Source organism: Chroicocephalus ridibundus, chromosome 1, assembly GCF_963924245.1.
Source record: "Chroicocephalus ridibundus chromosome 1, bChrRid1.1, whole genome shotgun sequence".
Lineage (NCBI taxonomy): Eukaryota > Metazoa > Chordata > Aves > Charadriiformes > Laridae > Chroicocephalus > Chroicocephalus ridibundus.
Genome location: NC_086284.1, coordinates 120,625,391 through 120,636,979, shown reverse-complemented (window position 1 = coordinate 120,636,979; position 11,589 = coordinate 120,625,391). Strand labels below are relative to the sequence as shown.

At 38.1% G+C, this 11,589-nt stretch overlaps 1 long non-coding RNA gene across 2 annotated transcripts in view; it reads left to right on the top strand.

The window, feature by feature from the left end:
* Window positions 1-911: 911 nt before the first annotated feature.
* LOC134521871 (uncharacterized) overlaps window positions 912-11,589 on the top strand; it is a 114,244-nt gene continuing 103,566 nt past the window's right edge. For both annotated transcript variants that reach the window (XR_010072888.1, XR_010072891.1), the window contains exon 1: window positions 912-969. This is a non-coding gene — a long non-coding RNA (uncharacterized LOC134521871). The remainder of the gene's footprint in view (window positions 970-11,589) is intronic.

The window sequence follows — 11,589 nt, the reverse complement described above, 5'->3', positions numbered from 1 at the left end:
GACTTAACATGTGTCCCATGGAGAACTGGCCCACCAGGAGTTATTCCAGTTCCTGAGCAAGTTGGTTCCAGAGGCACTACCCCAAATGCTCTGAAGGAAGGTGATTTGAAGTGGGAGAACATTCTTACCTTTCCCTTTTGGGGATTTTTGGTAGCAACAAAGTAACTGGATGTCTCAAGTTCATCAGGAGTCTTCAAAAGGTACCTAACTTGTCTCGGTGTGATAGTGTAAAATAAGTAAATTCTGAAATGTCAAAAATATTCTTAGGGCAAGAAAAATTATGTAGTAACTTCATCTCTTCAGGCTCTTCTGCATTTTTCCCTTCTATCTAATTATAAATACACATGTATGTGTATGCAAACTTTTATAAAAGGAGGAGGATGGACTGAGAATTATCTGTAAAGTATGTTTTATCTTTTTCTTTTGGAATAGTCATCAACTGAGATTATGCAAATAGCATAGGAAAATGGAGCAAGTTTCCAAGGTGATTAAGATGGTCTTAAAAGTAATACCAGGTAGATCTGCCCTGAGAACAGGTTTTTTTCTTGAATATAGTTGGGTGTGGTTTTTTGTTTTGTTTTTATTTTTGGGGGTGTGGGGGGTGTTGTTTGTTGGTTTGGTTTTCATTTGGTTTTTTTGGTAGATTTTTGTCGTAAATGGATGATAGAGGACCCTGTAATGTATTTCAGGAGTATAATGCAATTGTATTAACCAGCTAAGATTTGATGTTCTATTCTAAACAACCGCCTCTTCAACCTACTTTTTATGGTGATATAGCTATCCTATTTTCAGTAAGAGGGGGGAAAAAAATGCATTGTGTATTTACAAGATGTGACACCACACAACTTTTCAAAATTCTCTGGTGGTATGTCCTAGTTGCTCTCTTTAAAGCGCGCTACAGTATGCTTGCAGCCGTTACACTGCAACTATGCCACTTGCATACAAAACTCTGGGCTTGCACAAAAAAAGGTAAGGGTTAATAATATGCTCTGTTGTGCATAATGTGCACGTATAGAATGAGGGTGTTCTATTGCTTGTTTTGATATTAATGCCTTCCTTGCTGTGGATAGTGCTCAGTCAGCAGCTCATTAGTACTAAAACATCTTTACTGTTCAAGCAGTTTCTCTGTCTCTTCTTTCTCCGATGTTAATACTATTCATCTCAGAAGACAAATGTTCTGGATCTATTATATTTTTGGTGGGGTTTGTTAATCTAGGATCCCAATGCTTCTTAAACATGAATGAATTTATATTCGTGTAATTCATTTTTCCTATATAGACAGAAAAAACGAGTGAAATAACAGGTAAATTAAAATTACTATATCAAAATCTGTGGCTGAGGAGAAAGGGCAGTGCTGGATAAACAACCTTTTGGGATTGTTTACGTATACAAATACCTCATTAGTAATTTTAGCTGTAATAGTTACACTGGATTAGACAACAATAAAGCAAACAGTACTGTCCTCTTTGGGTAGATCTAGTTATGTGGTATCAAGATACTTATACAGTATAGTCTGCTCCCATATGTTCACCACAAAAGGCAGTGCTTGTAAAAGAACAATCATGATGAATATCTCTATATCTGCCTTCAGATAATTATTCTACGTTTAATGCAAATTTTATATTAACACAGTCGCTTCTGATGTGATTTCCAGTGTTAAATCTTCACCTCTAACCACTGACATGTCTTCCCTATGGGCTAGATATTCCGTTTAAACTTGCATGTTTTCAGCTGGATAACTTCTGCTATTTGATCGCTTTCTAATCCGTATGCTTTTTTCTGTCTAATCTTTGTGTTTTGCCATAAGGCAAAATGCTGTCATAGATCATTTTATATGTCCCTCGTGTTTACATGACTTTCCAAAATAAAATCTTGAACTTTTCTCAGTCAAGTTATTTAGTGTTCATCCATTTAGGTAGAACATATATGATACTGTGGCAATTGATGATGTTTGGCATCATTTGTATAAATTCTAGTAATAACTGTTGTTGGCATATTATTGATTGTGCTTACTGAAAATCATGTTTTGTTGATGGGAAGTGATTTGTCTCTCCAAAGTATGTCTGTGCTCCTGTTGATTGGTGTAAGCATAGCATGTTTAGGACAGCGATGCTTGGGAAATACAAGTTTTTGATGAAAATGGAAAGTGATGGATTTATTCTACTTAGTCAAGCAGTCTGTGTAACTGCACTAAATTTATATGGTGTGTTTCCCTAAATGGCTAGATTAAAGCTAGCTCAGAAATGTTTGTATTGTAACAGCTAGCTAGTTGGCTCTGTGTGTGTGCGTGCAGAGAGGAGCAGCCACAGAGGAACAACCCCTGCAGTCCAGAGAGTCTGAGGGGGAATGTGGGTGTTCCTTAAATTAGAATAATATCATGCTGTCAGGATAAAATATGTTCAGCTCTGATGCCTCTTGTTCCTCCCTTGTGTTAGAGAGTGCTGGGACAACTCTCCATGGCACTGCTCTGAACTGCCTTTGGGTTTTAAAAATAATAATAATCTCATCTCCTTTGTTCAGACTATTTTTACCTATGTATTTCACAGTGCAATCCCATAAATACTGTGTCAGTGTGAGAGGGGTTGGATTCACAGAATGCATGTGGAAGTGAACAGCCTGGCTTGGGAAGCACATGCAGCCAAGAAGGTAAAAACTTCATGGGAGGTCTGGGCAAATGCTCTGTGTTCCCACTTTATACCCTAAAATAGATCCTTTGTAAACCTGTGGATGTTGCCAAACCTGAGGCATGTAGTATTTTGGAAGTGAAGATGTTTAAAACAAGTACTTCATCTAAGCCTAAGCAGTGCTTGGCCTGCTTCAGTGATTCTTTGGTTGGCTTTTGGTGTCTGGTTTGGTGCAGACAGGTGTGACAGCTGCTCACCCAACAACTTCCTCAAAGAGGACCAGAAGTTTGTACTATCCCACCTTCTCCTTTTTGTGAGAATTTGCCAGGATACAAAGCAGAGTCCAAAGCCTGCAGCAGCAGGATTTTGGGGTTTGTGCTTTAACCTTATTGCTCCAAAGGCAGGGTAAAAGGCCCAGTAAGGTGCATCTTCCCTAACACCAGGTATAAAGTGAATCCTGATTCCCTCCTCTTTTAAGCTGCTTGTGCTACCTGCTATTAGGGCTTGCCCTTTTAAAGAACTTATTCCCTACTGCTTGCCAGTTTCACAGGAAGGTCATACCTTTCAAATTAGACTAGTGTAAAAGTCTTTGCAATGAGAAGTTTTATATTTCCCAGACCAAGTTCACACTTTCAGAGCAGAAACCTGTCTCTCCATTTGGGGCTATTCTTGTAAGTGAAAATATGCGATATTGAATCCCCTGTCATATTACTTCTGCTTTTGCCTTGCTTGACACTGATTTGGCATTTTTCTAGGCCAAAGAGGCAAAATATTTTTAATTACTTTGAGCATATTTTGCTCCCTCAGGTTTTGACTTTTCTGATGAGCTTTGAGGTTCCTGTCTGAATCTTTAAGTTTTATACCTAACTGTATGGATATTTGGGGATATTCGCTGGATTAATTTTACTCTAGCATAGCTATGTGGAATAACTTCACAAATCTAGGCTTCTGTGCTTAACAGTATATGTCATTGTCAGAACTGCTTTGTACCGGTATCTGTTTTCAGTTTCACACTGAGGTAAGCATCTTTGGTGGAAAACACTTTATGTAGATGGATGGTGAGCTACAAGCAAATTAGGAGTTGATATCTGCTAGCTTCTTGAGAGTAAAATATGTTAGTGTAAAAAATATTCTGAAGTTGTTCTTTCTGAAAGAACTTATGACTAGCACTTTTTAAAGTTCTTTTTAGCTTGTGTATAATAGAGTAAGCCTTAATACATCACTGCTCTCTCTCTTCTCCTTTGCAAATACCTTTTTTATTGTTAGCAGTCTCTTCAGTTGCTGCACAATCCCCTTTGGATTGTGTTTAGCAGTATTAAAAATCACAGCAGCATACCCTCTTGACTTTGCTGATGTTAAAAAAGAAAATGTTTCAATTAGCTTTTTTTTTTTTTCCTATTTATTTCTGTGAGTATTCTGCTTTAAGCATACCTCATACAGTTTCTGCCTGGATCCTGCCAAGGACGAAAGTAGGTATTTCAGAAGTCAGCTGTCAACTGGTTGGTTACAAAGGTAGTGAGGTCTGAAGCAAGCTCCAGTAAACAGGTGAAGAAGGAAATGGCCTCTTGGCGATGTGTAAAACAATACCGAGGAATGCACTTTCCCCAAAGCAGATTTTGCAGGGGCGCTGTGGTCAGGTGTCAAAAATGTTTACTGAATTACAGTTTTATTCTCTCGTGAGAAGAGAGCCTCTCCACATCTTAATTCTCTCTCTTCCTTATTCTTCTGATACAATTTCCCTAATGTGACATACTTGTTTATTGCAATAGTACTGATGAAAACCAGTCACGAGTCGGGTCACAGAGGCACTAGGATTGTACAGATACAGCATAAAATGTCCCAAAGGATTTATTCATTAAGCAAGCCTTTTTATCTTTCTCATCTTCTCTCTTAGCTTTTGGGGCTGTTGTCTGACATTTTGTCAAACATGCAGTTCTCTGAAGTTGTTTCCAGTCAGTTCTCTTTGAAATATTTATATTATAGTTTTATCTGAAAACTCTATATGTAGAACAATTGAGCGTTAATATATACGTAACAGGATAAAATCTCAGTATAGTTTTAATAAGATAAGTCTTCACTCAGAACGCAGATTGAAACGGGGTCATGAATTGGAACAGCACTAATCCATTTGTAAAATGAAAATGAGAAATGGTCTGTTTGTGACATTCTCATAACACAAGTGAAGATTGTTATCCCGCTCAGCTCGTGTTGATGGGGACGGGGGAAGGATGTGTAATCTAGCAGCTGAATAAGTATGACCTTGGTCCGCGAAAAGGCACTTTTGTTAACAAATTTGTCAGTACTCGCAGTTTCCATTTTCATGCTTTCTCATTGCTATTCCATCCCTCTAAATTGATCAATGCTTTGTGTCAGGCAGACTGTGGATCTGTCTGCAGTTTGCGTCCCATCCCCTCAGGTGAATCCTGCAGAGGACTCTTTCTCCCAACACCCCTCCCAGGCCACGTGAAATTAGGCAGATAATCTGTCTGTTTCTCTGGACAGTATTATCAGCTGTCCTGGTGTTCTTGTAACTTAAAGTGTTTGGTTGACGTTTTTAGGTTTTGGTGTTTGTTTGTTTGTTTTTTTCCATTATTAAACACTACTTGTGTCTCTCTTACTGGCACATGAAGGTTGATGCTCAGTTGATTGGGGGGCAGGGGGAAGCTGTTTAAATTACTATTGCAGCACTGCTGAAATAAACAGTATTATGTCTTGCAGCATGTGAAAGTCTGCCTCATCATTTAAAAAAAGGTAGTGAGTAATAATTATTTCAAAAAAATTCAGTATGTTTCCAATTATCAAAGGTGGTTGTCTTTTTTTAAAGAGGTTGTACTACTCTGAACTGACTACTGTGATACAGAATAGAAACATTCATTTGAATATTGTTTAAATCGCTAAAACCGTTTCTGTCTGTATCTCATTCTTACTTTTAAAACATCTTCATTTTTGAATTAAATGCCGTCCGCACGCACTAATTTACAGCAAAATATTTCTTATTTTTTAGCAATTATTAAGACAAAGGAGTGCATTTTTGACATTATTAAAGCATCATCAACCTACAAATTAGTTACCTTATCTGTTCTCTATCTGCATAATCCTCATACACCCGTCACCATGTTTACAAATCCAAATGAATATTATGCAGCCCAGATCTAATTAATTTTGGATTAGCCTTCCAGACACATGTAGTTCTGATCAAAACAATCTGTATTCTCTCTTTTCTGATTAGGATGAAGCCTGACCCCTGGAGTATTCTGTTTGTCAGGGGATGTGGTAGAACATGAATATCAACAAGCAGGTTAATCCTTAGGCTGTCACTTTCTCCTTTATATGCAGCATCCTGTATTTTGTTGCTAGAAACCTTGGGGATCTAGGTACCGTCAGAGAGCAAATCAGTATCCTGCAAGGCTCAGGTGAGATTGATATCTGACTAGACATGTAAGCAGTTCAGCATGATGTATAATGAAAATAATCCGCTGAAATGACTTTTCAAAAAGATCTGGCATTCTATTGTGCTCTTCTTGAAGTGAAAGAGCCAACTTGAAGATATATTTGAAAGGAAAGCTGAGCTGCTATAAATTTCAAAATATATAATGAGAAATTTAGATAATGGTGATTGGGTAATTTATTTGGTTTTATGCATCCTCTGACAAGGCAGCTATTTGGGACTTCTGTTCATTGTCCATGGCACAATCAAAAGACTAATATGGAAAAAAATAGCTTCCCCTCCTCCCCTGAAGTCAAGATGGGGTTTGGAACAGGATACTTTAATTCTCACAGTTAAAGCCCTCAATCAATTACTGTGTTTTGAAGTTCAATAATTTGTCTTTTGTTTTAAGATAACATCCCTACGAACTCTTTAAAAAAAAAAATTATTCATGGTAGACCTTCTCTTTAAACATGTTCTCTTAGAATTTAAAATAAAATTTAAGGAAAGAATCCTGTAGTTTTCAGGGTGTGTGTTCATCCTGAAGCAATTCAGTGGTCTGGCTGCATGTGATATTCTGCATATAGACAGATATCGCAAGAGTTTGGTGGACTGGAGCCTTTAGATGAAGCTTTTGCCTCGGCAAAGCACATGTGCAAGGCACTTTACACTGCTTAAACTTTAACTCACGTTGTGCTTCCTTACTAGAAATGCACAGATCTCCAGGCCTATATGAACTTTAGTAAGTAATACAGCTCAGTAAGAACAGCACTGGAGAGGAAACACTTGATGCTGGGGACCTCGTGCCAATCTTCACCTATTTCACGGGGGTACTTCAGGCTAGCTTTAGTCTGGTCCTGTGGCCTAAGTGTCCATTTGCAGTAGGATTGTATTAGATGTGGTACTGAAATGGACCCTCTTGTTAACTTGTTCTGAAATGGATCCTGTTTGTGTGCCCCAAGTCAGCTGCAAAATGTTAATCAAAATTTGGTAGGTGCAGAAGAGTGACAGATTTGGTTTAAAAGTGTACCCTTAAGTCAACGAAAATAGTAAGGCGGATAGATGCAGCCTATAAAACTAGCTGTTTACAAGACTAAATTTAACTCATCAGCTCTGTTGAGAGCAAAATAAATTAGAATGTTTTCTATTATTTTTTTTTCTACAATACCTGAACTCCCCATAGAGGGTGCCTATTCTTATATATGGCATTATGTCCAATCACATGTAATGAAACATGAGCTAATAACAGAAAACTTCTGGAATTCTATTTTAAGCGCTAAGGTGGTACCTGTCCTCCAGGACTTGTTTCATACTATGTTAGCAATCTGAAGGTAAATATTGCCTTTGGCACCATGTTTGAATAAGGAGATTTTTATTTTTTTTTGGGGGGGGTGGGGAAGGAAGGATCCTCCTCTTCTTTGGCTGAGAAAGCCACTGGCTAAAGCCTTCAATTTTTCCTATGGGCAGGAATATTCCACAATAGAATAAACTTCTAAGGCAATAATAAATGTCTGGAGTTAAAAGTTCCCATTGCTGGATTGAGTACCTTGACTTCATTAATTTCTTGTGTGGTTTCCAGTCTGGTATTTACTCAAACAAGAGTACAGTGGCTTTCCTGTAATTAAGGCATTCCTTGTTCACAGCAATGAGAAAAAGATTTTGCCTCTTGTATGCAAACCTCTGTGACATCTCTTCACTTGAATTTATGACTTGAAATTTGAAGGCAACTGAGCTACTTGATGGCTTAAGGCCTGGGTTTGAGATACTCCAGCTGCCCACCGGCACAGCTTATGCTCCGAGGTTGCAGCAGATAGCCGTGCTTGTCTTCGCTTATCCCATCATCTAGGCTTTCCTGGGAAGCTAAATAAAGTGTATCTGTTTTCCTTTCTAAGTGAGGGTGAAAGTTTAACAAATCTTCTGATAAAGGGAAGGCAGTTTACTTGTCTTCCCTGCAAAAAGTAACCTTTCTGTTTCATGTTGAGATTAGATTTGTCTATCTACAATTTCTGTCATTGGTCTTGCTATATACCTCTTTGAGATTGAACCCCTGCGCCTTGCTGTTGTTCCTCTTCTGTGCGTTGGTAGCATCATATGCTGATTGAGTCACTTCTTTATCCTCCTCTGCAATAAACTGCATGGATTGAGTTCCTTGACCATTACATTTATAAGGCTTATTTTCTAGGATCTCATTTTGATGTTCTTGTATACCCGTACTGTTCTTGACCTGTAGCTGTCAACGCTGTATGCAGTGCTTTTGTAAAAACCTGATCCTGTGTGTAGAGGCAAGATGGTGTCCTTTCTTCTCTGTGCTTTTCTAGATGTATAAAGGTTGCATTAGCCCTTATTGTCCAGTCTTTGTTTGACCAGTCCTTTAGAGTAGGCTCATTACTGTCCTGGTTGAACAAAGTGATTTTTTGGTGAACAGGGTTATTTTTGACATGTTTATTTTACCAAAAAAACCCAACAAAACCAAAACAACCCCCAAACACTTCCCCCCCCCCCCCCCCCAAAAAAAAAAAAAGCACCCCTCACACTCAATACAGATGTTTTAACATCGATAGCTCCTTACATCAAATGGAGGATTGCTTCATTGATTCTTTGACTTTGAATAAGAAGTCCCCCTGCTTCTCATTACCTCTGAGTGTCCCAGTTGTTATCCTTTCTGTGGCTGGTCACCAGAATTTGATGGCACTATTGCTTTGTGCTTTACAAAGCACTTGAGGTAAAGGAAGACAAATACTAACCAAGCAATATGGTAATGGTCAGAAATACATAAATATAAAATTACATAAATGAAAAAAAAAAAGTAAAACCAACCGAGCACTATTAACCTGTAATGATTTTAACATTTCTTAGTGAAAAGTAATTTTCAATTATCTACTGTTGAAAACAGTAGAAACTAAATTCTCAGCAACTAGACAGGAAGTTTATAAGATAGAGAGAAATCAGTCAGGGTGAGTAATATTTCAAGGCTTCTCTTTTGTCTAAGTTTTGAAGGTGCCTAGGAAATCAATTGTATTTGAAAAGTGAAGATATCATGCATGTAAACATTCAGTAAATGTAATAATGACTTTACTGTTAGCATAAAGTCCCCTTCCAATATAGGTGGTCTGCAAATAACTTTCCTTGTAAGGCTGCTATTCCAAACAGAAACTCAATTACTTTTTTTTTTCAGTAACGTTTGTAACTACAGGGTAGGATAGAATAGGTAGAGAATGGATATTTTTCTATTTGAATGCAGATTAAATCTTGTTGGGTTTTCTTTCCCATCTCCCATCAAACCAGATTCATTATCACTCAGCTATGCTCCCCCAGAGCACAGAGCTCATTCACTTTAGCTTAGGGTCACCCAATGGGGCACAGCTACTGGCATGAGCTTCTTACCAGATCATGGAGGCAGTCAGTGCCAGTGATTAAATGGCTTTTCCCCTTTTTATGCCCTGAGGTACCAAGCTTCTAGATCAGTGTCAGGTTTTATACTACTTTCTCATTACACAGAATTTACCATGACAAGGCAGCTTTATTTATGTATCATTGAAAAGGCTATTGAACTGCCTTCTCTTTTGTGCTTCTCTTTAATAAGTTATTCTTCAATGTTAGAGACTAACTGATTAAGCTGGTGTTACAGATAGCTTTGATTGGAGATACATCAGTACACGCGTCAAGTGAGACACTGCAGATCTTTCTCGCTATACTTCAGTCAAGCTCAGCTTTTGTTAAATACACAAAGGCACCTCGTAGCTGAGATGCTTTGCAATTCTGAAAAAATCATACACCTTTGCTACAAGTAAAGTTACAGTAGCTGCAGGCTGCAGTGTGCTCTTGGTAAATATATGCAAATCTGCATCTATTTGTATGCTGCCAAAAATGATAAAGGAACAAAGATGCCTAAATACCTTGGGGGATAAATTTGGCTCTAAGGCCCAGCTGCTGCAAATACTTAAGCATGGGCTTAATTCTGTATGTGTGATCAGCATTACTGTGAGTTTAATATATGTGTTAACACACGTAGAAGTGAAAGAACGAGTAAATCTTGCTGAGAGAGAGGTTTATGTGTGAACCTTGATGCCAATTGGATAAACCTGGTAATGTACAAAACGTGACCCTCAAAATTTTTCGGTGATGAAGTTGGGTTTGGATTGTTTTCTCCCTTCAAGTGGAATCTGGAATCCGTCTTTGAATAGGAGAAACTGGAAGGTACAGCGGGAGATGAGGCTGCAAAAGCAGCCTAAAGATCAAAAGGTGCCAAAAATAAATCTTAACTGATCTCCATTGTGTTCATTTCTTATTTTACCTTGCTGTTGCCTGATGAGTTATCATTGGATGGAGCGGTTGAAAGTATTGTTTGGCACTGTAGTGGTCACGTGTATTGCCCCCCCCTCCCCCCCCCCCCGCTCACCCTCCCAAGTGAAATGGCTGAAATACTTTTTATAACGAGCAATTTCTTATGATTCTTGATGAAAAGCAAGGTCTGCAGATATTTGAATTAGTGTGATTATACTTGGATTTTTCAGCATTCAGGCTATCTTTGTGGTCTTTAAGAACAACTTGCCAAGAGTCAGATCCATTGTGTTAAGAGACCATACAGTTACTTTACTGTGTGATTGTCAATTCCTTGCTAAAAAACCTATGAAATACATCTTTCACCCCACTAAACTGACAGTCTCGATACAGCTGTCTATTTGAAGCTTGACTTTAGGCAGCAAACTAATAAAAGCATGGAAGAAACTAATGAGAGGAATGAACATTAATTGTAAACTAGAAAATATGCACAAAGGGCAGAACTGGAAGAAAAAAAACGGCAGAAATTGAAGCTATGACAGCTCCTCTTTTAGTTTGAAAAAACAACCCATAGAAAAGATTAATTACACTGTTAAGTAGTGCAACTTCTAGTAGCTAAAAAACCCAGAGGGCTCAATTCATCTTTGTATTTTGTCTTTAGAAGTGAGTGTCAAATGATGATGCAAGATATGAAACACTGATGGATGGGATTGAGTCCTATGTCTGAATGATCATGATGCTGTAAATCTGTGCTGTTCTACTGACCTTGATGTAACATCAGTTTATGGCATCTAGGAATTTGGACCCTTGTTGAAGTTATATAATCTTTCTCAAGAGAACAACCAGCACTAGTTTGTGTAAGAGACTGAAGAAAAAACTGAAATCTAGACAGGGAGGGGAACAAAATCTCTTGCGCGCAGAACATAAAGGTAAACTAATATGTCATGACAGGAAGGAACATGTGCTACTTCATTCACAAAAGAAGAGTCACATTTCCATTGTTTATTTTACATATGACACAATACATGTTTAATTAATATTTTGACTAAGGCTAATAGCAGAATTTACCCTAGTGGTTTGAATTTTTTACAGGAATGCACATAACTCCAGGTCAAATACCACTTGAGTCAGGGGAACCTTAAATGGTGATGATAGACATTGTCTAGCTTAATTGCTGAATGGGGTTGAGGCCTTTGACTTCAGAAAAGCACTTTCTGAATATATAGAAAGCTTGTGCTGCCCCAGACGCATTATGTA